The sequence below is a fragment of the Sus scrofa genome, chromosome 13 (genome assembly GCF_000003025.6).
Source record: "Sus scrofa isolate TJ Tabasco breed Duroc chromosome 13, Sscrofa11.1, whole genome shotgun sequence".
NCBI lineage: Eukaryota > Metazoa > Chordata > Mammalia > Artiodactyla > Suidae > Sus > Sus scrofa.
The window spans coordinates 115429887-115452823 of record NC_010455.5 but is presented as its reverse complement, the minus strand read 5'-3'; the positions used below and the strand labels follow the sequence as shown (position 1 = coordinate 115452823).

At 37.8% G+C, this 22937-nt stretch overlaps 1 protein-coding gene across 16 annotated transcripts in view; it reads left to right on the top strand.

Moving 5' to 3' along the window:
• TBL1XR1 (transducin beta like 1 X-linked receptor 1) overlaps positions 1–22937 on the top strand; it is a 175785-nt gene that overhangs the window by 35405 nt on the left and 117443 nt on the right. For 6 of the 16 annotated variants that reach the window (XM_021071197.1, XM_021071209.1, XM_021071202.1 and 3 more), the window contains exon 2: positions 9721–9814. The exons of the other annotated variants lie outside the window; for them this stretch is intronic. The gene's annotated coding sequence lies outside the window, so the exon portion shown is untranslated. The remainder of the gene's footprint in view (positions 1–9720; positions 9815–22937) is intronic. 16 annotated transcript variants of the gene reach the window in all.

The following is a 22937-nucleotide window of genomic DNA, read 5'->3' as shown; positions in this document are numbered from 1 at the left end:
GCAGTGATTAATCTTCAAAATATACAAATAATTTGTACAACTCAATATTAAAGAAAAAACCCAATCAGAAAATGAGCAGAAGATCTAAAAAGACATTTCTCCAAAGAAGACATACAGATGGCCAAATGGTATATGAAAATATGCTCAACATTACTAATTTTTAGAGAAATGCAAATCAGAACTACTATGAGGTATCACCTTATGCCAGGCAGCACGGCCATCATCAAAAAGTCTACAAACAATAGATGCTGGAGAGGGTATGGAGAAAAGGTAACCCTTTTATACTGTTGCTAGGAATGTAATTTGGTACAATCACTATGGGAAACAGAAGGTTCATCAGAAAACTAAAGAACTACAATATGATCAGCAATCCCACTCCTGGGCATCTGTCTGGGGAGAACTATAATTCGAAAAGATACATGCACCCCAGTGTTCCTTGCAGCACCATTTACAATAACCAAGACATGGAAGCAATCTTAATGTCCATTCGTCAGAGAAATGGATGGACCTAGAGATTATCATACTAAGTGTGTTAAACAGATGTCATATGATAGCCTTAGAGGTGAAATCTTAAAAAAGAATGAGCTTATTTGCAGAAAAGAAACAGACTCACAGACTTTGAAAACAAACTTGTGGTTACCAAAGGGGATAGGTAGGAGAGGGGAGGGACGGACTGGAGGTTTGAGAAAGTATGGATGTGTGTACATATATAACAATCACTTTGTTGTACAGCAGAAATTATCACAACATTGTAAATCACCTGTACTTCACTAAAACTTTAAAAAATGAAAAAAAAAAAAAAAAGACCAGAAGGTCTTAGTGGCACAATTCAAGAATAATGGTACCACTATTAAATAAATAAATTTAAATCTTAGTGAGTAGTTGTGGCTTCTCATAGATGATGTATATCACTTTTTCTCCCCAAACTTAAAATGCTTTTTGTTACCCTTGTGAATTCATTCCGGCATTGTAGGATGCCTCAGTCCTCTGCTTGGGAACTATAGGCCTATAGCTATATTCACAATAGGTCTTGAGATATTCTATTTGTGTATATTAAGGGCCTGTTGTACTATAATGTTCTATAGGAAGAAAGAATCAGGGACTGGTTGATTTTTAGTTTTACTGATGTGATGACTTTTGGGCTCTGGATTTTAGAATGCAGAGAAGGCACCTTAGCGGCTGCATGTTGGTCATCTACTTGTGAGTTTACTTTTTGGGCTCATTTTGTTTAGTTTTAAGGAATTGATGACTCTTTATCCCTTGCAAAATGTTATCCCTTTTGGCACTACACTATTTGCTCCTCTTTTAAAATCTTTTGAATTCTGTTCTCTCTGCCCTCCCCGCCCCCAGTACCTTACTGTCAGTTATTTTTTAAAAAAATCTCCCTCACTGCTGGCCTTTTCAATTTTTGCAGAAAGTGAATATTCAGATACATTTGGCTCTGGGTGACTAGGTTATTGTCCTGAAAATAACACTTTTGGACACTAACTTTTAATTTATTGTGTTTGCCATTGCTGTAGAAACAGGTAAGAGAAAAAAATTAAACTCTCTGGTTAAACTTTATCTGTGGGTTAAATTGTGCAGGGTTCCATGTCTTATATTTTCAAAGTAGGTAATCAAGGATGTTGGAAACATGCATATACCTACTTTAACATTAATTTTCATTGGCATTTCCTCAATTATTTTAGAATGATTTTACATCAGAGGTTAACATAACTGTTTCTGTGAAGAGCCAAGTAGTGAATATTTTGGGCAGCCACTCAAGTCTGCTTGCTGTAGTGGGAAAGCGGCCATAGATAATATGTAAATGAGGACATGGCTGTTTTTCAGTAAAGTTTTATTTACGATAGTCACTGAAATTTGTACTTTTTAATATCCCCCCTTCCATTTAAAATGTAAAACTAAGCTTGTGGATTATACAAAAACAGGTTGCTTTTGGCCCATAAGACATAGTTTGTCAACTCTTGTAGAAGAATGATGGTAAATTTGTTTCATTTGCTGTCTTGTTCTATTTTAATTCATTGTAGAATTTGTGTAATATAAAATGAACGAAGTCTAAGCTTTCAAATCTAAGAAACCAGTTAATAGATTACCTAACCATCTGAACCTTCACTTTTCTTATGTGTAAAACAGGAAAATACAAATTATAAATTGTAGTGTTTTTTTTTAAATCATAAACAACTCACCCTGGATATTGTAAGCAGAGTAGGGAGTTATTAAAAAATATTAGGTACCTCACAGTCTTTGGGGGAGTGCTAGAGATACTGACTTGAGTCCAAGCCTGTGGCACATTTCCCAAAACCATACTGCAGAACTCGGTTTGAGAAAGCTACTGTTGCTGAGCACTAAGTGCCAGGTACTTAACCTGATTGCAGATGCTACTACAGTTGGCTCTGGTGTCTTTTTCAGTGACAAAAACTCTATTATAACCACTGGAAAATGGCTAACGTTGCTGCCACCACCATGAAAAGCCAAATAATTTTGTTGCCTTGGGCTTGAGCAAAAGTGAAAGTTCTGCTTGTTGCTTGCTTCCAAATCAGTTTCTTGGAGGTTTATATAACAGATATAGAATAATATATTATACCCCTATCTGTAACAGAGGCTGGAAATCTGAAGTTCTGATTTCTACTTTAGAGATTACATGAGCAAATCAGAAAATTAATACATTAGGCATGGATCATCAAATGTAGAAATATCCACAAATTAAAGTCCTTTAAAATTTTTGGTAGTAGTAAATATGATGAATGTCCACACAGTAGGTACTTAACTGTCTCCATTAGCATACATACCTCCTTTTTGTATTAGACTCAAACAGCTATAATAAACTTTCACTTAGAACCTACAGCTTTTGAAAGGTTTGTTTTCTAAGTTGGTATGTGAGTTGGTTTTGTAGAACCTAAAACTTATTCTTCCATCAGAATAAGAAGGTTATAAATAATAGACTTGTTTCCAAAGTGCTCAGCCTAAGATTGTCTGTTTCATGGAGATAAGTTCCTTCATGATGGAAAGATCCTGAGTGTTACCAGCGTGTTACCAGGTGGCCGTTTGTCCACAGTAATACAGTACTGTTTGGTGTGGAGGTGAGAGGGACTCGGAGTTGCTGCTTAAGGTAGATAGTATTATTCTAAACTATTTGCTTTCCTTCTTTACTGGATTTTTCTCTACAGAGTCTCTACCTTTGGGAGAAGTGCTTCCTTCTTTCTGTTGATAGCACCCTTGGACGTGAGACTTGACCAAAGTCAGTGAAAGATGAGAAGTGATAAAAGTCATCTCTAAGCAGAAACTTTAGAAACCATTGCATGGATTAACTTTTGGTCATTTTCCTTTGCCACAAGAAGAACAGATGCCAGCTAAAGGCTTTTGCTTTTGCCAGAATTCTAGAACAAAGATACCTATAGCCAACCCAAGGTCAACATAACAAAAACGAGAGAAATGTTTTATCCTAGTAAAACAGTAGGTCTCAAAGTGCTGTCTGCTGAGCCCAAGACCCTTTTATTAGAGTTATAACTATTTTAATAATAGTACTAAGTTCCTTTTACACTGTGTTGACATTGCACTATGGTTCATAAGTGATGGTGGGGAAAACTGCTGGTGCCTTAGGATAAATCAGTGCACTTGTTTCAATCTGCTCTTTGTCACTATATATTTATCGTAAGCAAAAAAAAAAAAAAAAAGTTTATACCTGAGAATATCTTTGATGAAGCAGAGAAACAAAACAAATCATGATCCTGAGTATGCATCTTTTTACAAGTCTTTTTGCATGAAACAGGAATTGTTGGTAAAGCACTTCTATATGTTGAAGTATGGTGGTTGTCACGGGGAAAAGCACTTGTGTGATTATTTGAGTTACGAGCTGAACTAGCCTCTTTATGGGATGTAATTTTCACTTGAAACAGTGATTCACTTGCTTCATATAATTCCACATGATTATGAAGTTTTCTCCACAGCTGGGACTTTTTAGTGAGCCTTCACTTGGGACAAATGTTTTAATACTTGGTCGATTCTAACAGATCCATCCACATATCTCTTCCTTAAATCATCCTCCGTACCTGTTTTCTTTTGAGGACCTGACCTGGAAATCTTGCCACATGTTTGCTCTGCTTTCAAGAATTTATATGAACCTCACCATTCCTTTTATTGACAGTGTGGATTATGAAATATACTGCCCAGTGGGAGGGTTTCTGTTTCTAACTTTCCTTAAAAGCCACTCCAGATGGGGCATTTTCTGGGTGATACCAGCATGTGGGGCAGAGTCATATGTAATCCAGGGTCATATGTTTTTCTTCTCAGCTGTCTAGTCATAGAGAATCCCCTGTGTAGGGCCTCGTGTGAGGAAGAAGTCATAGTGCATCAGGAGTGGGCATACTAAAAATGTGAGCCATCTGCTCATGCTTCACAACCAGCCTGAATCCTACTCATAACCACTTGATGATGGTCTGTTTGTCGTGTCAGTTTTGGCGGATCAGATGATGATAATTCCTGATGGGCGGCTTAGGTTTTATACTTACCTACTGCTAGGTTTCATTCTCTACCAGTACAAAAGTGCAAAAGTTATTTTTAAAAGAAACTCTTGGTTTGGTAAAGAAGCTGTGACTTTGCCATAAAAATTCTTAGGGGTCTTTGCTGTGATTCTCCTAGAGGGGTTTGCCAGTAGTTCCTTATGGCATTGATCTGTTGACCCTTGGAGCACTGTTGCAATCAGAGAACAGTTGAGTGGTAGAGCTACTTGTACTGTAATCTGGATCAGGTAGGGAATTTTCTCTTTCTCTGGGCTAAACTTAAAATTGTTGGATTTCAGGTCTTTCACTAAGTAGAGCAGTATACACAAATTGGTATACATTGTTTTCAGTATCCAGAGAGGCCCAACAAGCTTTCTGCTTCTTTTCTTTGTTGTAGGAGGTACAAGTAATGGCTTGCATTTCATTCTGATAGAATATCCTGAATTGCTACTCTCCATTGTCTCCCAGAACTTTATAGTGGTGGCAGGACCCTGCATTTTGTTGGGACTTATTTTCTGTCTTCTGACATACCTGTCTTTTTAAGGCATCTAGAGTACTGCCGTTTCTAACTCACACGGTTCTTTTGGCTTGAATTTATCAGTGTACTGGACCAGTGTGATGTTCAGTGGTGTGATTAGATAACTAAGGTCATATGAAAGTAGAAACCTGACTTAGCCTAAGGCAGTCTAGTGAATATGTACTGTTGCCCAAGCCAGATGAAAGCAAATTGTAGTGACAGACATCGTTTGTCAGAACTCTAGCCTTGTATTAGAAACTGTGCTAAAGAGATAAAATTGAGGGTACAAACTATGCTTGTAGTCTTTAAGTTTAAACACTGTTCTTCTCTAAGAACATTTGTATGTTCTGCATTAGCTAGACAGTTGTACTAAGTGAATGTACACTAGGGATTCCAACCCTTACTGCTTTTGATTCTTGGATAATTTCCCCCAGAAATGCTGTTTTTGATTGGCAAGAGAGCTCCAGGGGTCTCTCTCTCGTCTTTTCTGATAAGATGGTACCTTACTACTCCACCTGTCCTGGCGTTAGTGTGGGCTTTTGTCAGTTGGTAGTCAGCTGAGACTACCTTTCCAGTACCTGAAAAAATAGCCATAAGATAGGAGGATTGATCCACTGTCTGATAAATGGACTTGGACCAAAACTTCATACACTATTTGGCTGCTGTAATCCCTCATTCTGACATGTATATCACAGTGGTGCTTTCTGGGACCTCAGGAATTAATTTAAGAATTAGATTTTATAGTCCCGAAAAGTCAGGTTATTTCTCTTTCCCAAGTGCTTGGCTGTTCTGATAAGTGGCTGTTGATCTTTTGTGGAAAGCCGAGAGGAAAATCACAGTGTTTGTGATGTGCTCATAGAGCCGTATATGAAGGATATTTTGCCTTACCCTCATTCTAGAGGCTCTAGGTCTGGGAACTTTGATAGGTTGTGAATTTCTGTTTTGATGGCTTATGTTCCCTCTGTCAGGCCTGTCAATATGCCATACTTAAAACTGTTTGCGTAAATTAGGAATCAGCAGTTATTGTGTAGGGGACCCACATATTAAATATTTTAGGCTTTGTGTAGAGCCTCTGAAAAAACTACTTAACACAGCTATTGTAGTGCTAAAGCAGCCATAGACAACACATAAGTAAATGGGCATGTTTGTGTTCCCAGAAAACTTTATTTACAAAAGTATTGTAGGTTGAATTTGAACTGCAGGTTGTAATTAATGTACCTCTGATACAAATGATATATGATTATGGTGGGATTTCCCAATATCATGATTTTAGGGATTTTCCAAGAGGTTCTTGCAGATAAATGAAGTTGTTTATCACTATGTTCTTATTTCTTTATCTATGCTTGGTACCACTTGATGTTGTAATTAGGCAGTTAATGAAATCAGACTGTGCATTTTGATCTTAAGATCTAGGGCAAGGGTTGGCAAACTACTGTCCATTTGCACTTGATTTTGTATGACCCACAGCTATAAATGCTTTTCATATTCAAAAATAATTGGGTAAAATATCAAAAGAATGATAATATTTCATGACAAGTGAAAATTATGTGAAGTTCAGATTTTCATATGTAAGGATTTACTGGAACACAGCCACCTTAATTTGTTTACATATAGTTTCTGGGTGCTCTCATTTCAAAACAAAGACCTTCCATGGCCTTAAAAAAAATTACTTATCTGGCCTTATGTTGAAAAAAGTTTCATCATTGCTCTAGAGATTGGAGAAAATTGTTTAATGTAATATTTAGTAACTGCCTTGTTCTTTGTCAGTGCTTTGAGTCAAGAATTTACACTGCAAATATGTCACTTTCTTTTTCTGAACTCTCCACTATTAGAAGCAGTAGTCCTACTTTGCTGTCTTTGTTTGTCTGCCTCATTCCTTTCATAGTGTTCTACTACTGCTTTCACTTGGTCCCCTAAAGCCTTGTTCATTATAGAGGACCACAGTTGATTGTTTATTTATTTATTTATTTATTTTTAGGCCTACACCCATGGCATATGGGAGTTCTCAGGCTAGGGGTCAAATTGGAGCTGCAGCTGCCAGCATACCCTCTGCCACAGGCATGGCAACACTAGATCCTTAACTGGTGAGGGGGGCCAGGGATCAAACCCTCATCCTCATGGATTCTATTTGGGTTCGTTACTGCTGAGCCACAATGGGAACTCCCAGTCGATAATTTAATTGTGTCATATCAGAGGCCATCTTATGTAATTGTGTCTATACTGCAATCAAACCCAATCAGATTAGATAACATTCTCAGATTCCCATTACCTTGAAGGTTTGCTCATATATGGTACTTCACAGTGACTGTAGGAATTTAATGTTAAAAATAATATTAACCCATATTTTATTGAATTTTTACTGTGTGCAAGTACTGAGCTAAGTACTTTTTAATCTGTGATTAGTAGTTAAAATGCTTAGTTAAGTGCCTGGTACAATTCAGTAAAGATTAGCTGACTTTTTTTAAATTTAGAAATAATCCTCCTCCCCCCCCCCGTCCTGTATTCGTGTATTAAAAAAATTCATTAGCCATTAAAATATTTGATTCACATTAAGTTTAAGTTGGAATGATGATGTAACTTAATTTTTTGCCTATAATATTCCTCTTTTTTAAAAAACCTTGTAGATAAATACACTCAGTTTTCATTATTCATAGTAGTTAAGTTTAAAAAGTTGTTCTGAACACTGAATTAGCGAATATTGAAATGTTGCTCCTAGGGGAAATACTGAGTAGGGGTCCTGTGAGCCTCTGGTTACAATATATTATCAGTGGATCAATAATCTTGTTTTGTTTGTTTCTATTTAAAGATAACTTATTGAATATATATTGTTGGTTCATTAACATTGCACTCATGGCCAACAGCATTATAACTCCTTCATGAATGAAGCCCATCTACCACATGTTTTCTCCATAGGGCGCACATCACAGCCTTCTTGTGCTGAAGACTAAACAGCTTTTCAGCACTTTTTTGGGGTTATTTTATAAATCACTGAAAAGAAAAAAACAAAAAACAGAAAAATACAAATATGTGGCACTAAATGGACCATAGAGAGAGGACTTTTGTTTATAGAATGAGAGCTGAAACAGTAAGACAGAATGCACTATAGGCAAGTCAGATTTTTTGCTCTTCTCTACATGTCTGAAAATTGTGAAAGTGCCCACAAGTATTAATTTGGGATTACATATAACTTTTAACAAGCAGATTACACAAATATGAAATCTATGAATAAGGAGGATTGACTCTTATCTCCCCAGATGCCATACTTTATAATTTATCTTTTATTAATATTTAAATTTGGTGTTTTTTCCTTTTTCTTTTTTGGCTGCCTCATGGCATATGGAGTTCTTGGGCTAGGGATCAGATCGAAGCCCAGTTGCGACCTCTGTTGCACCTTTGTCAATGCCAGATCCTTTAACCCACTGTACTGCTGGGCAAAGGAATCAAACCTATGTCCTGGCACTGTAGAGATTCCACTTTCCCATGTGCCACAGTGGGAACTCTCTTATTTACTTATTTTTAATTGTGGTAAAATACATGTAACATAATAGTTTAGTTGTGTTAAGTAGATTCACATGCAGCCAGTCTCCAGCACTCTTTTCATCCTTATACCCATTTAACCACAACTCCCTATTTTCCCTTTTTCACAGCACCTGGCACCTTCTACTTTCTGTTTCTATGAATTTGAATACATTAGATACCTCTCCTAAGTGGTACCGTGTGGCATTTGTCTTTGTGACTGGCTCCCTTCAATTAGCATAATGTCCTCAAGTTTGTCCATGTGGTAGCGTGTGACAGAATTTCCTTCCTTTTTAAAAGGTTGAACAATATTCCATTTTATTTATATAGACCATATTTTGATTATCCATTCATTCATCAATAGATACTTGGTTTGCTTCCATCTTTTGCTGTTGTGAATAGTGCTGCTCTGAACATGGGTGTACATATATCTCCTCAGACCCTGCTTTTTAAAGACAAGTTTATCTTTTATATGTCATGCATGCATGTGAAAATGAGTGAACCAACTAAACACAGCAGATGTATATTATAAAGTGACAGGTAAAAGTTCTCAGTTTGACCTCATCCCATTCATTAGATACTACTGAAGAGTTGGTGTGTATTCTTGTGTTTTTCTGCACAATTAAGGAATATATGTGTATTTTTCAATGTGAAAAGTATTTAATGACTTATTTACATATAGTTCAGTAGCAGTTGAGATCATATGCATACTGTTGTGTTGACCTGATAACCTAATATTTTTACAGAGTAAAGATTAGAGTTTGCAATTACTTAGTTCTCTGCCCCTGTTTTTTCTATAGGATGATTTTAGGAATTGAAAAAGAATTGCTAATTATTTAACTATTATTTATCATGCAGTATTTATGAGGAGCAAAATGTAACACCATCTTATTAATAAGCCTTTGCTGTTGAAGGTGAATCACTGTTAGTGATAAGTGTATTCTGTTTTTTTCTTATTCTTTTGTTATTTCTGGATCATACTCAGCTGTCACTGTTTCTTCTATCTCTTGTGTTTCATTGGATTCCTTTTTTGTTGTGCTGCTGTCTTTTCCCTTTTTTCATAAGTAAAATTTAAGTTCTTGAGTATCTGAAAACACCTTTATTCTGACTTTTGATGGCACAAAAGTCACACACACCAGTGAGGCGCCCCTTAGATCTTAATTCACATTTTATTTTATTTTTTTACAGTTTCCATCTCTGTGTATGTGTGTTTCCTGTACCTTGAAAATAAGGTAAATTTCCCTTCCCATTTAGGGAAAATCACTTCAACTTTATAGCATAGGTAAGTAATTTGGTATTTATTCATGCCCATTTCCCCTCCTGATTTCTGTTCTCTCTGATAAGAGTTCTGTCTGTTCATCTTGCTCTTCTTTTATGCTGTTAGGTTTCCCCAAATGTTAATGGATCATGGTTAGTATTGGCAGTTGAAATGTGTCTGCTGCAGGATGTAGTTCTTTGTCCACCAGGCCTCTGTCTTGAATGGTAGTTTTGGTATGATGGATTCTTAGATATGGACCAGCGGACCAGACTCTCTCCAGGGAGAGTGGGTGAGGAGTGGGTAAAGTGGTACCCTTCTGAACTGGGTAACTGTGGTGTCTTTAAATACTGCAGGGGAGCAGTGCTTTGGTAGATTTTACTCAAATGGTATTAAAAGATTGCTCCCATTCCCTCAAATCTTTTCCTTGCTTTTTTCCTCCCTCCTTTTTTATTTCTTTGTGTTAGAAGTCTGGTGTTCCCTCCGTCTTAATGCTCTGCTTTCCTCTTAGTTGTGGCTTCTCTCACAGGAAGCCTCTTCTAGGCAGAATACTAGCTTTATAGACATCAGCTGCTTGGCTTTATCCTGAAGGCAAAAGCTGCCACCACTTGTGTTACAGATGGAGTGAGGGGTTGGGGGGAAAGGGGGCACCTGTTCAGATTAAGGTAATGCAGCACCCTGATGAAGTATGCCCTTTCCTCCCTCTTGTAGTTGTGATTAATTTGATTATAACTTGGAACTTTAGCATGTTCTTGAAAAGACTCTGGTCCTTACATATGGTTTCATCCCTTTTTCCTCTGTTAATCCAGTCTTTCTTCTTTCAGTCACCCTGGAATTCTTTAAAATTTGTGATCATCCAGTGATGTCTTTTTTTGTTCTGCAACAGTGCTATCATTTCATTTTAATTTAAATCTTTTTTCTGCCATTTCATTGGGACCTTGGGAAGGGGGAAAGAGAGATATATTTATTCAGTCCATCACCTTATACCATAATTGACTAATTTGTGACTGATTTTTAAAAGATAGGTAAGTTCTTAAACACATCTCTTATTCTTAAACACATCTTTTAATGTGCATGACTACTTTTGTGCCTTAGAAGAATTACTAAATCATCCTTTTCCCCTCAGTAACAAAGCACATTTTAATTTTTAGTCTGTGTCATAATATTCATTGCTGTTCTCTGGGCTTATGGCCTCTGGTGGAGGAAAACATATATAACTGTAGTGACATTTCTGGCCTTCACCATGTGAATGCTTTTTTATTTTTGTATATAAGGTTATGCATGTGAGTGAAGTCGTCTTTTTAAAAGGGACGATATATATTGGAGAGTATTTTTCCAATCACTCATGAAAATGGTCAGAAAACTGATAAAATTGGGTTGTTACCTCTAGTGATGCCTAGCAAAACAGGGAAGCATTTTTGAAAATGACTTAGAAGAAGCCTGGGGGAAGAGAGTGAAAGGAGAGCTAGATAATTTTTGGTTTTTGCCATCTTATATGGATGTGCAGTGTAGTTTTAGCCTACACTTTGCTGGAGGGGAAAAATATGGTACTTATGTCCTAAATACTACCTTTTCACTTAACAGCTTGTAAACCTACCCCTCCCCGCCCCCGTACTGTCTAGTGTATTAAGTGAAGGGTTTTTACTGCCCAAATGTTTTTAAACATCAGGCTTTTGATAAAGAATTGAAGATGTGTCGGTGCATACAACTGTGATAAAGACAATGCTTATATTCCTGACTTTCAGAAATTTTTGTTCTGTGGTCCATAGTAAGACATACATTTATATTGCTGCCTTTTTTATGTGTGTAACTCTGGAGTTAGAGTTTCATAAAACACTATTTGCTTTTCATGTGATATACTCATACTGTTTATTTTCTTAACAAAAAGGGTGTGACCCATTAACTGTTTTATGGTCTACCTTCAGCTTGAAAACCCCTGATTTAAATTCTGGTCTTTGAGAATAGTGGAGAGATGGGGGGATTTGGATTGAGGTAGACCCAGGTGGTTCTAGCATAATGGTTTTCAGTAATTTCCATTGAATCTGCTTTTGCAACTGTAAATGAGAATATCTAGTTACTTTGAGTGTGAGGATTAGAAATAAATGCAAAGTGCCTAGCAGTGCTAGGAATGATACAGATATTTAATAATGGGAAAGTTTTTTTTATTATCTTTATTTTTATTGTATGCCATCTGTCTTATTAGTAGGCACTGAGATTCAAACATTCTTGCCTTTTAGGGAGCTATGTAGTATTTTATTAGTGTAGAGACCTAACTGACCTATCCAGTGACAAAAATGTTACTAAAGCACGTAAGAGGTGTCATAACTTTTTTTTTTTTTTTGGTCTTTTTGCCTTTTCTTGGGCCACTCCTGTGGCATATGGAGATTCCTAGGCTAGGGGTCTAATTGGAGCTGTAGCTGCTGGCCATAGCCACAGTCACAGCAATGCCAGATCCAAGCCATGTCTGCGAACTACACCACAGCTCACGGCAATGCCAGATCCTTAACCCGATGAACAAGGCCAGGGATTGAACCTGCAACCTCATGGTTCTTAGTTGGATTCGTTAACCACTGAGCCACGACTGGAACCTCCTGTATCATAACTTTTTTTTTTTTGTCCTTTTGCCATTTCTTGGGGCCACTCCTGCGGCATATGGAGGTTTCCAGGCTAGGGGTCGAATCAGAGCTGTACCCACTGGCCTACGCCAGAGCCACAGCAACTCGGGATCCAAGCCGCCTCTGCGACCTACACCACAGCTCATGGCAACGCCGGATCCTTAACCCACTGAGCAAGGCCAGGGACCGAACCCGCAACCTCATGGTTCCTAGTCGGATTCGTTAACCACTGCGCCACAACGAGAACTCCTGTATCATAACTTTTACAGGAGCAAGTCGGTGTGGGAAATTACAGGTACCCCTCCACCCCCACTCCAGCCTGCCTTTTTTCCCTTTATTTTCAGCAAAGTGGTATTTTTTTTACTTCAGGGATACATGTGGAGGTGAGGAAAAACAGGAATCATTTTAAAGCTGCAAAGCCAGGCATTTCAGAGAGTTGCAGTACTCTTTGACAGTAGTAGATTGTTTTCATTTTCTTACTTCATGGATAATTGGCATATCCTCTAGAATATAATAGTCTTAGGGACTAAATTCTCATGTTTCCCTTTAGCAGCAGCAGCACTGGGCTCCCAAGTCCAGTATTCTGCCATTATACCTCAGTTCTGTCTCCCACTGGATCAGCTTCTCTGCTGTGCTTGATGATTTCTGCTCCAGTGTGACCTCTGCTGATCTCTGTCACACTCTTGGTTTCCTGACTCTTAAGTTTCTGGTTATAAGCAACAGAAATAGATGCTAAGTAACTGAAGCGAAGAAGAGGAAAGATAGGTGGTAGTTGATTGAAGCAAAGAAAAATTGAAGAACAAGAGGTCTATCTAGGTCATATAGGAATCAATGAGCTGTCTTGGCAGTGATTAATAATCAGTTGCAGTTATTTTCCTGTATAGTTTTTCTTTTTTTCACATTCGCATATCTAGGAGAGAATCTGATTTGCCTAGCTTGAGTTGTTTCTAGCCTTTGACCAGAGGGGGAAGGGGGGAGACACTGAATGAAAATCCACCCAAGACTCCATGTAATAGGAGCTCCACAGTTACTTAAAAACAAAATTAGAGTGTTGTTACAAAAGAAGACTGGATGCTGGTAGCCAAAAACAGCGCATGTCCGATAATGTTTTTCTGTTTGTGGAGGGATATATATATATTTTAGTCAAACTCCAGAGAGAGGTGTGTCTGGTTCTTAATCATCATCGTATAGAATTTGTTTACATGTGGTTTAAAAAATGAACAGAACTTTGTGGAAGTATATGACTTGGGCTTTAGGGCATGTATCTTGACGCTATGTGATAAGAGGAGAGCAATAATAAGCAAAGATAATGTCATGAAAGATTTTGGATTCATTTATTTTAAGCTGTCATATTATATGATCACATTCACCTTTTAGAAAGTTTACTTTGGAGGCATTGTAAGGATTGGAGTGAGGGCACATGAAGGGCCATTTGAACAAATAGAGGCAGCAAGACCAGTAAGAAAGCTATCGGGTTAGAGAAGTGCACATTATAAAACCCTCTCTGATCTAATTTTCTACCGTTTGTCCCTTGCTTACCACTGCCTAGGCACATTTAACTTTCGCTCAGGTCAAACTTGTTCTCACCTTGACAGCACCTGGTACGCTTTATTGAAATTCTCCTACCTTTGGTCAACACTTAAGCAAGATTCAGCTTATATGTCCCTTCCCCCTCTCCTGGCTGTATTCTCTGATACTGTTCCCTCTATGGCATTTTGCTATCAGATCATTCTGTTTTTTCACCACAGTTATTACAGTCTGTTACTTTTTTTTTTTTTTTAAATCTATTCCACTAATACTGGTAGTTAGGCAGGGCTTGATTGCTAAAGAAGACTCCTGGCACCCAAAATGATAGTGCTGATTGGTCAATGGCTCATTGCTGAAAAAGGATGCAGTACAGCACCTGGAGTGGAGTAAGGTATGCATCCCACCCACAGGTTGCCTCACAGTAATGTACCTGAAGAGGCTGAGCGGGTATTGGGCATGCTTTCTTTCTCAGATCGGGAACAGTCAGGTGTGCATGAAACACCTTGGAACCAGGGAGCCCACAGTGGATCTCAGCTGGGACTGCTTACTTCGTGCTGGCAACAAAAGGATATTTGTGCTACAAAACCAGCTCAAATGGCAGAGCTCTCTGGAGGGCTTACCAAAGCCAGGTGCCAATCATCAGTCTCACTGTTAAAAATAAACATTGCTGATCAGCTGGTACAAAGCTCATTGGACTCATGGTTTCAAATCACCATTGTTAATCAGTATGTTTTGTGCTTTGACCAGGCATTGGTGCTATGCAAGATAATTTTCTTATTTTAAGAATATACTCAGACCAATTTTAGGCTTGCTGGAATTAACACTCAGAATACTTGTCATTTATATATTTTTTCTTCCACTAGAATATAAAGGCCAGTAGAGCAGGAATCTGTGTTGTAAGGTATCAGCGATTTCCTTAATGTGTTCAAGATTTGGCAACAGATAGAATTTCCAAAAGTGTCTTTTCCATTTAGTTTTCCCCCCCCAAGTTTGGGACCTTAGTGTCTTTGGAAGGAACAGGCACTTTATGCAGTGTTGAGGTCAGAAGGCAGTGAGTGATAAGAAGGAATGTGTATAAAAGTGAGTGTGATTCTCTTCCCCTTCACGTTATTTCTTTATCTTTCGCTAAACCCCTCTTAAAGAGTCTTCATGACCAGGCAAATAAAGTAGTCTACCCCCCCCGCTTTTTTTTTGCCACACCCACAGTGTGTGGATGTTTCCCGGCCAGGTATTGAACCCACACCACAGCAGTGATCCAAGCTGCTTCAGTGACAATGCTACATCCTTAACCCACTGTGCCACAAGGGAATCCCGAGTTTCCCTTTTTTTTATTTGTTGCCATGTGTCTTAGAGAAAATTTGAACTGTCTTCTATAAAACAAATTACAATATTTTTACAAGCAGGAAGGCAATAATAAATAGCTGCCTTCTCCCTCCCCACCCCAAGTGTCTTTTATTCACCAAACCTATGCTAAAGTTTGTTGTTAGATTTTTTTTAAAAAGCATACATTCAGGAGTTCCTGTCGTGACTCAGTGGTTAACGAATCTGACTAGGAACCATGAGGTTGCAGGTTCAGTCCCTGGCCTTGCTCAGTGGGGTAAGGATCCGGCATTGCCGTGAGCTGTGGGGTAGGTCGCAGATGTGGCTCTGATCCCGCGTTGCTGTGGCTCAGGCGTAGGCCGGTGGGTACAGCTCTGACTCAACCCCTAGCCTGGGAACCTCCATAATGCCATGGGAACGGCCCTAGAAAAGGCAAAAAGACAAACCCTCCCCCCCAAAAAATTCATACATTCATTGTCTCTATGAGAATTCTACAAGATGGGTAGTAATAACCCTCTTTTAAGGGTATAATCTGAGGCTTGAAAGTTAAATACTCTACTCAAGGCCATTCTTAGTAGTTACTTGGCAGTAGATTTAGACCTAGATCACTTGGGCTCCAAAACCAGAGTTGCTCTCATTTTATGGTGTAGTAGAAGTAGAAGGCAAGATCCTTATAGTAAGTGCTCACGAGCATAACCTTTCAATGTATGGTAGGAATATAGATTAAAAAAAAAACAACACATTCAAATTTCTTTATGGTTTCAAATACAGCTTGCTGATTCCATACTAACTATAACTCTGGGTGCTCTCTTGTCCATTTCTGTTTGTTTTGTACCTAAGTACAGAAGTCTCATTCCTTTTATTTGGACTCATGTCAGCTAGGTATCTTGAGATTGGATGCCAGTGATTTGCTAACTATGTTCTCTTTATTATATTTTCTGAAACATAGTACATCGTTTTCTGATGCTGTTGTATCACTGACTGGGCAATAAGTTGCAGTAACTTAATTAATTTCACAGTACATCTCAATCCCAAATATTGGTGGCCTTCTAAAAACACTTCTAGGTAATCTTTCTCTGAGGAATGATGAGCAATTCTTTTAATCTAGGCTTTCATCATCTCTTTTAGAGTCCCTGTTTTTGCTTCTTTCAGGTAATTATTTTTTAACTTCATCATTTTGGACATTTAAACATTTTACATGGCTCAAGGTTTAAAATTTACAAAAGCACATATATGGAAAAATCTTCCCTCAACTGCCCCTTGACCATTTGATTCTCCTCCCTGGAGCAACCAGTGTTATTTTCTTTTTTATCCTTCCAGAGATGATGTTATATACCAACAAATAAATAAGATGCTTTCGTGCATCTATTTTTTTTTTCCAAAAATATTGTATGTCATACACATGGTTTTGCCTTTTTTTTTCCCTTCTTTTTTTTGCCTAAGAGTATATCATAGTGATCATGCTCTTATGAGTACCTGAAGAGTTTCTTCATTTTGTTTTTTTTTTTTGGCTGAAATACTGCTTTAATATTACCAGGCCCCGATTGATGACAGTAGGTTGTTTCATTTCTTTTCTTTTTTTTTTTTTTTTGGTTTCTTTTTTTGCCTTTTCTAGGGCTGCTCCTGCAGCATATGGAGGTTCCCAGGCTAGGGGTCGAATCGGAGCTGTAGCCACCTGGCCTACGCCAGAGCCACAGCAATGCGGGATCCGAGCCACGTTTGTGACCTACATCACAGCTCACGGCAATGCCGAATCCTTAACCCACTGAGCAAGGCCAGGGACTGAACCTGCAACCTCATGGTTCCTAGTCAGATTCGTTAACCACTGTGCCACAATGAGAACTCCAGGTTGTTTCATTTCTTTTCCCAATTTTGCAGTAAATAAATTTGTACATAGGTTATTTTGCATATACCCAAAGCATATTTTTTTTTTTTTTTTTTTGGCTGCTCCCATGGCATATAGAAGTTCCTGGGCAAGGGATCAAATCTGAGCTGCAGCTGTAGCAATGCCAGATTCTTAACCTACTGCCAGGCTGGGGATTGAACTTGTGCCTCAGCAGTGAGCTAAGCCACCATAGAGAGGACACCAGATCCTTAACCCACTGTGCCACAATGGGAACATATTTTGAATGGTAAATTCTCCACAGTGGGATTTAAGCATCAAAGGATACATGCAGATTATCTTCATGGAAGTTGTAATGGACACTCCTGACAGCAGTGTTTATAAAACACTATAAAGTGTTACCAGCACCTTTCTTTCTTTCTTTTTTTGGCAGGCCTGTGGCATATGGAATTCCTACACTGCAGCTGTGGCAACACCAGATCCTTTAACCCATTCTGCCAGGCTGGGGGTTGAACCTCCGTCCCGGCACTGCAGAGACGCTGCCGATCCCATTGTGCCACAGTGGGAACTCCCATTATAGCACTTTTTATCTTTACCAGGCTGGTAAATGAAAAAGACTAGTCTGTATTTTTTAATGCTTTTTTTTTTTAAATTAATAAATGTATAATAATGACGTAAAATACAGCTTGATGAATTTCACAAATTGGGCATACCTATGTAGTTGCTACTCTGGTCATTGTTCCATCTCAAGTCTCTGGAAGGATAACCATTGTCCTGACATATTATCAATTATTTTCATACTTCATGTAAATCATACAGTGTGTCCCCTTATTTAATGGCTTCTTTCCCTCAGTATTCATCTAGGTTCATCATTCATCTAGATTATATCAGAAGTTCTTAATGAACGCTTAACATTTTCCTCATGAGGGGAAGGTCTTTTATGTTGCAAGCTTTACATTTTTATGAGCATCTTTACATGTTTCAGGGATTAAAATTTTTATTTTGTGTAAGCTATTTATTTCCTGTGTCCCTAATGGGTGACTGTTTTCTTAAGGATTTCTAGATATATATAAAGGAAGTTAAATCTGTATCTGGGATATGACTAACTTCAGTTAGTCATGCTTTTTGATTTTGCATATGATGGTGTCTGCATGAAGATTTTTTTAAAATTATATAACCTAATTAATTTTTATGCCATTAAATTTTTCTCCCTGTAATGTTCCTTGTTTCCCTCAGTAAGGCTACTTACTGTCTTGTGAACATCACAGAACTTTTATTAAGCCACACCTTAATGTCAGTAAAAAGTGTAGTAAAGAAATGAAAAGTTATAACTCTAAAAGTGATATTCACATCATTTGTAAATGGAATTGTGGAAGAATAGAATGTTGTCACTGTTCAGGAGACTCTAGATTTGCAGTCAGAGGAACTTAGTGAAGGCAATTTATGGACAAAGGAGGAAAGTTGTGATGAAAAGGGTTGTGTCTAGAGGAAGTGATGGCGGCAAGAACTTCAGACTGATGGAACTTTTTTTTTTTTTTTTTGGCTATTTCTTGGGCCGCTTCCGCGGTATATGGAGGTTCCCAGGTTAGGGGTCCAATCGGAGCTGTAGCCACCGGCCTACGCCAGAGCCACAGCAACGCTGGATCTGAGCCACGTCTGCAACCTACACCACAGCTTATGGCAATGCTGGATCGTTAACCCACTGAGCAAGGGCAGGGACCGAACCCGCAACCTCATGGTTCCTAGTCAGATTCGTTAACCATTGCGCCATGACGGGAACTCCTGATGGAACTTTTTTGATGTTGAAAGTGCAAGGGATAAAATATTAGAAGCTCATATGACAATTACCAGCTTCTAACATTTTAGAAAGAAGTATGGTAATTTCCCAAGATGTATAAAATATGAAAGATGCTATCTCTGTATCATAAGTTATACCCTAAGAGGAGATAAGTACTGTTTAAACTGCTGGATAGGAGTTCTCATCGTGGCTCAGTGGTTAACGAATCTGACTAAGAACCGCGAGGTTGCGGGTTCAGTCCCTGGCCTTCTCAGTGGGTTAAGGATCCAGTGTTGCTGTAAGCTGTGGTGTAGGTTGTGGACATGGCTCGGATCCTGAGTTGCTGTGGCTGTGGTGTAGGCCAGCAGCTGCAGCTCCGATTGGACCCCTAGCCTGGGAACCTCCATATGCTGTGGGAAGCAGCCCTAGAAAAGGCAAAAAAAAAAAAAGACAAAAAAACCCGCAAAAAACTACTGGATAAGTTATTTACAAAGAAATAAAGCATTTGATTCACAGTGCTTCTCATTTCTTAAATTATAGCGTATTAAATGAATATTATTTTTACTGTATTTTTATCTTATTTATAACTGACAGGTTTTTTTTTTTTTTTTAATTGTGTTGGCAGTTTTAAAGTCATAGAACAGTTCCCCTGACTAAGATTACTTTGCCTGGTTTCATCTCACATGGACATTTTTATGGACCCATACTACTATACAAAATGAGGACTACTTGTGTATGCTTAAACAACCCTCCCTTTCCCCTGGAAACTCTTTGATATGTTTCAGAAAGTGGTCCCTTCTTTGTTCTGATTTTGGAGTCCCTCATAGGTTAAGTAGAATTCCAAATATGGAATGCTTTTCATGTTTTTAGCACTTGAATTGTTGGAGCTGCTCTGGATCTCATTTCTTCCCTAAACTGCCAAGTGTAGATACTAATAGTCTCATGAACTGTAGGTATGTGAGATCATGAAAGAAAGTGGTTTAGTGTGTTTCTTGAGCACCTTCTGTATACTAGGGTCTGTTTTAGGCATTGAGGTATAAATAATATTTGGTCCTCTTCTTTCACTAAGATGTATTTATTTTATTTGACAAAGTCGTAATATAGTTAAAAGTGTCTAACGTGTTCATCTGACAAACAAATAACATGGTGAAAGGAGGTCCTCTTTTTTTCTTGAAAGAGCTCATAGTATACTAAGGTTGGGCAGCCAGATGAAAAATAATATAATGGAATTTTGCAGAAATGTGAGAGAATTATAGTTCATGATACTGAAAATTCAGGCAACTGAAAACATTTAAAAAATGTTGCTGAATTCTTTTCTGTGATGTCCTCAGATATTTTATGATGTTGGAGATACCATAAGAATGATTCTTGTTTTCAAGGAAATTGATGGGAACTGTGAATACAAGTTGAGCCTCTTTAAATATAGGTCAAGTCGCAGCGTATCTGGTATATGCGATGACAAATATGTTTTTAAAGAACTTTTATTAAAGTGTAGTCAATTTAGGAGTTCCTGTTGTGGCACACTGGAAATGAATCTGACTAGTATTCATGAGGATGAGGGTTCCATCCCTGGCCTCACTGAGTGGGTTAGGAGATCTGGCGTTTCTATGAGCTGTGGTGTAGGTCGCAGATGCAGCTTGGATCTTAAGTTGCTAAGGCTGTGGCATAGGCTGGCAGATTAGCTCAATTCAGGTCTTAGCCTGGGAACCTCCATATGCCATGGGTGTGGCCTTTGAAATAAAAAGGGTATAGTCAATTTACAGTGTTTTGCCAATTTCTGTTGTACAGTAAAGTGACTCAGTCATATATGTATATACACAAACACACTATTATTATTACTATTTCCCATCATGGTTTATTCCAGAAGATTGGGTCATGTTCTCTATACTATACAGTAGGACCTTGGTGTCTTTGCATTCTAAATGTAATAATGTGCATCTATTAACTCCAAACTCCTAATCCATTCCACTCTCTCCCCTGTCCCCCTTGGTAGCCACAGTATGTTCTCCATGTTTATGAGTCTGTTTCTGTTTTGTGGATAGGTTCATTTGTGCCGTATTTTAGATTCCACATATAAGTGATGTCATATGGTATTTGTCTTTCTCTTTCTGACGTACTTCACTTAGTATGATCATCTCTAGTTGTGTTCGTGCTGCTGCAAGTGGCATTATTTCCTTCTTTTTTTATGGCCGAGTAGTATTCTGTTGTATATATGTATCACATCTTTATTTTTCCTATTTTAAATGATGATCTTGCTGGGCAGAGTCTACGAGGTTGTAGATTTTTCCATTTTAGAATTTTGAATATATTTTGCCATCCCCTTCTGTCTTTTAGTGTTTGTGTAGGGAAACCAGCTGTTACAGATGTATTTTTAATATTAGTAATACATTATAGAAATAATTGGACTTCAACAGCTGGTCCATACTGATTGTAATCTGTCTTTGCCAGATTAATCTTTAAAACAGCCTGATTTTGGATTCTGAGTACATTTTGTGTGCAGAGTAGGTTAGTTGACCAGCTCAAGGTTATGTTGTCAGTTACTGTAGAAGCTAGGTATTGAACCTCTGGGCCCAGTGTTTTTATTCCTAATCCTATTAAGTGTTATAATTTAGCATTATGTATAATCGTTTGAAAAGAGTTTTGCTTTTAATTCATTTCTCTGTAAAAGCTTGACCTACAATACCTTTTTTTTTTTTCCAGAGATGAAATCAAAGATACTGATTCTAATCATTTATTGGACACATTTTTATTCAGTATTTTTGGAGAGCCTATGCTAAGAACTCTGAGGCGTATGAAAATGTCTAGCTGTTGGCTACCATGAAACTTAGTTTAATAGATGACGTATATCTTACATACGAGTAGCTAAACAAATAATTACAAGCTGGCAATTATTATCCTATGTGTGGTACAAGTGAGAACTTGAGTTTAGAAGAGTAAGCAGTTATTTCCAGCTAGGGGAATCAAAGAAGGCTTCTTGGATGCAGTACAGCTAGCTGTTCAGGGTCTTGAAAGGTACTTCATTGTCATGTTAATAGAAGCCTGTACCAATTGGAGCAAAAAATATTGGAAAAGTTCTGAAGATTTAAAAAAAAAAAGCTTCTCTGATATGTCTTCTTATATAACCTATGTTTGGTAAATAATTTTTGACAAACGATCATTGGATCATAAATACTGCCAATTTTTGTTTTAAGTAGAATATTGTTAATATGATTCAGGATCATATACTATAGTAGGTCTCAAATGTAGTTCCTGACAACACAAACACCTTTTGGTTCTATCCTAGACCTAGCAGTTGAATCAGAAAGTTGGAGGATCTAGCAATCTGTGCTTTAACAATATTTTCTTGTTTTGAGAGAATTAGACATTTACAGTCTATTATTATCTTTGGAAAAAATGCAATGTCTGCATCATCTTTATTTGATAGAGCTTATTTTTTCTTGTACATAGTCTTCCTCTAGAAGCTATTAATGATGATAATCATCTCTTCTATAACTTTGATTAAAAGTCGTTGCTCTTCAGCTTATTGTTTGATTATAAAATCTGTCAGTTTGAAAGGTAACTTTTTTACTTGAACATTTGAAAATCAAGAAATTGAAGAAATTAGTGAGCTAAAGTATACTGGCTGTTTAATTCTCATCTAGAATTTTAAAATGAGTTATTGTAGTCATTGCTTTTTATATATATGTATATATATGTGTATATACATATATATAAAATATTTTGGTTTTCATTTTTATGAACTCTTAATGACACTTGTTAGTTTTACAGTAAATCATTTTTTGAAATTTTTTCTAATAATTTATTATTATTATTATTATTATTATTTTTTTTTTTTTGTCTTTTTGCTATTTCTTTGGGCCGCTTACGCGGCATATGGAGGTTCCCAGGCTAGGGGTCGAATCGGAGCTGTAGCCAACGGCCTATGCCAGAGCCACAGCAACGCGGGATCCGAGCCGCGTCTGCAACCTACACCACAGCTCATGGCAATGCCGGATCGTTAACCCACTGAGCAAGGGCAGGGACCGAACCCGCAACCTCATGGTTCCTAGTCGGATTCGTTAACCACTG